Source organism: Chiloscyllium punctatum, chromosome 15 (assembly GCF_047496795.1).
Source record: "Chiloscyllium punctatum isolate Juve2018m chromosome 15, sChiPun1.3, whole genome shotgun sequence".
NCBI lineage: Eukaryota > Metazoa > Chordata > Chondrichthyes > Orectolobiformes > Hemiscylliidae > Chiloscyllium > Chiloscyllium punctatum.
This window is the reverse complement of record NC_092753.1, coordinates 72,950,770-72,953,806: the sequence shown is the minus strand read 5'-3', so window position 1 is coordinate 72,953,806 and position 3,037 is coordinate 72,950,770. Positions and strand designations below refer to the sequence as shown.

Here is a 3,037-nt window from a genome sequence, read left to right as displayed (position 1 = left end):
GCTGCCTGACCTGTCAGGGTTTCTCAACATTTTCCATTTTTATTTCAGTTTTTCAGCAGTGTGACAATGCTGCTTCTTTAACAAGGTTATGCTGTCCTTGGCTTTTTTTTTCAGAGTGATCATAAGAGCAAAAGTCTAGGTTTGATGGGTTTTAGGGACAATTTGATTATAGCTAAAAGATACTGCCACAGACAAAAGCTTTTCAAGTTTTTAAAAAAAGCCCTTGTGCAATGAAAGGGGAGCGGCCAGTTTTCCCAGCTCCTCTGGTTTGGTTTGGTTTTGGCAGTCTGACTGTTCACTGTGAAGCTGCTGAACCCAAAGAGGCAGGTGCATGGTGACCTTCCCTGACATCACTCCTATAAGACCCTATATTTTATTTTACCTTTTGCACTTAGCAGTGTTTATGAGGATTGTTGCAAGTATTTGAAACAGCATCATTAAATTGGGACAATCTGTTGGGTTTTTGGGTAGGTTAAGTTATTCTATATTCTATTCTCTTTTGTTTGTGTTTCATTCAGTAATCTTGTAAATAAATTCTGTTTTGTTTAAAACTAGCTGGTTTGAGCAGTTGCATCACTCCTGGAATTTCCGCTTTCCATCTGCTTAATAAGAACTAGCAAACTTAGAGTATAGGCTACATTCTTGAAATGTTGTGAGCGGGTTTGGCCTGGCCCATAACAGCAGCTGCTGTATTTTGTTTTTGAGCTGATTTAGAGTTATTTTAGAAATGTGACTAGAAATCTGCTTTTAGCTTTCATTTCATTATTTGAAGTGCTCTCCTAAATCTTGTGATCTTAGTTCCATTAGATGCATTGCAACTGGAATTTAGTTAAAAGATTTTTAGACGGTCAAGCAAGCAAAATCATAAAGTTTTCTACTTTTATTTTGTTTACATAATTGTAAAGGAGGCTTGTCAACAATATCTTTTCCCTCCAATCTTATTAATAATAATTTCATTGTTCTTATTAGTTTATTGATATAACTCATTTGGGTTTTATTGGGCTGAGATACTTTTTCAACCTCTCTCCTCTTCTAAGGTCATTCTTCCCTTTGAAAGGCACCATGTCGAGGTTGTGGGCTACACCAGCCTCACTGTGATCTATTTGTCCCACTTTTCTCAGTAGGAACTTTGTACAAAAAATATCTCAGTAACGTAAAGTGTAGGGATGTGCATTCACAATGTGGCCAAAGAGGTAGATTAGCAGCCTATAAATCTATTATTAAGAATTTGTATAGAGACTTATTTCCATACTTTAATTATACATTAATCTTGTTACACACGAATGACTGAGAGGAGATAAAGCTGAACAGAATCGGGTACGATATGTCAAACTCAACATGCAGTCAGCTTCCACAAAATGAGTTAATTCAGGAAGAAAAGCTTGAACTAAATGTATAAAAGAAGCCTTGATTTATTTTAGCCCAAAAGATCTTGTCTGTATTTACTATTTTGCATGAATTTACTTCCTCTAGTATCAAGTGCAGGTGGAAATGAATCCTTCGCAGGCCTTTCAAAGTACTTCTTATTCAAAAAGGTTGATACTGCTTCATCTATTTAAAATACATTTTAATATAGAGCAGAATTATAATGTCATTTTTTAAATCAGTTCTAGCTTGCATATTTTACTATATTGTAATAGATGTACCATCTCCTTGTTGGATGAGTGTAGCTCCAATAAAACTCAAGAAACTCAATACCAGCCAAGGTGAAGCAGCCTTTTACCTCATCTACCGCTTTAAACATTCACTCCTCCATGACTGGTGCAAAATATACACTATAGAAACTCACTGAGACTCCTCCCCACTGCATCTTCTACTACTCAGAGACCCAAGCGCAACAAATGTATAGGAAGACCACCAAATTACGCACTATCATGACTTGACAAAAAGACCTTTAGCTACCCTCTTGACTTGGTGCTCAAGGAATTCAAGGAATGCATTGTGGTGTCCTTCCATCAGAGAAACAGCATCAAAATTGAATATAATGTACTTTCAGTTAATGGATTTTATGTAAATGCGAGATACATGGCTGATAACAGGGATATACTGGAATATCTGAATATCTCTTTCAACCACCCTTTGACATAGAATGAGAAATGAATGTTGAGCCTCCATGTTTCACTTGCTGTTTGCAGTTGGCTCCCAGTTTTCACCTGCATCGGGAAGTTCTGGGATTGAAGTGCTGGAAACAGACATTCCAAACACAGACAGAAATTGAATTTATTGGGTTGGCAGATCCTCAACAAGCTGGAATCGATTCCCTCCTACAGAAGATTTATGAAATTAATTCAGACTTTGCTCTTAAAAATTCATTTTACTCTCTTAAGCTGCCAATCTGATCTCTTTGAACAGAATTTGAAAGTGTCTTTGGAGATAGCAGAAAACGCTGGAACTTTTGGACCAGGATCTTGGTCTCATCTGGGAGTCTGTCTAGCCTTCAGATTGTTTGGTACACATGATAGATATGTATATAGTTTGTTCATGTTCAAAGTTTTTGCAAATATAGAAAATAATTGACCAGAAACCTACCTGCAAGGAAAGTGTATTATGGATATGGACCCGGGATATGCATGTATGTGATTTGTTTTCTAAAAAAAAAGGGTGGCACAGTGGTTAGCACTACTGCCTTGCAATACCAGGGACCTGAATGCGATTCTAACCATAGGTGACTGTGTGGAGTTTGCACATTCTCCCCGTGTTTGCATGCGTTTCCATCGGGTGCTCCAGTTTCCTCCCACTGTCCAAAGATGTGCTGGTTAGGTGGACTAAATTACCCATAGTGTGCAGGGATGTGTAGGCTAGGTAGATTAGCCATGGAAAATGTGGGGTTATCGGGATGGGGGGAGGGTGGCTGGCCGAGGTGTGGGTGGGATGTTTTTCAGAATATCGGTGTAAATCAATGGGCTTGATGGCCTGTAGGGATTCTATGATTCTAGGAACTATATCACCATTCCTTTGCTGTCATACATCAAATTCCTGGAACTTCCTTCTTAACAGAACCATGGGTGGACCTACATGGTTCAGGATGGTGGCTCAC

The 3,037-nt window shown here is 38.4% G+C and overlaps 1 pseudogene; it reads left to right on the top strand.

Annotated features, from left to right (window-relative positions):
• Window positions 1-1,324: 1,324 nt before the first annotated feature.
• Window positions 1,325-2,517, top strand: LOC140485863 (trafficking protein particle complex subunit 4 pseudogene; annotated as a pseudogene).
• The last annotated feature ends 520 nt before the right edge of the window (window positions 2,518-3,037 follow it).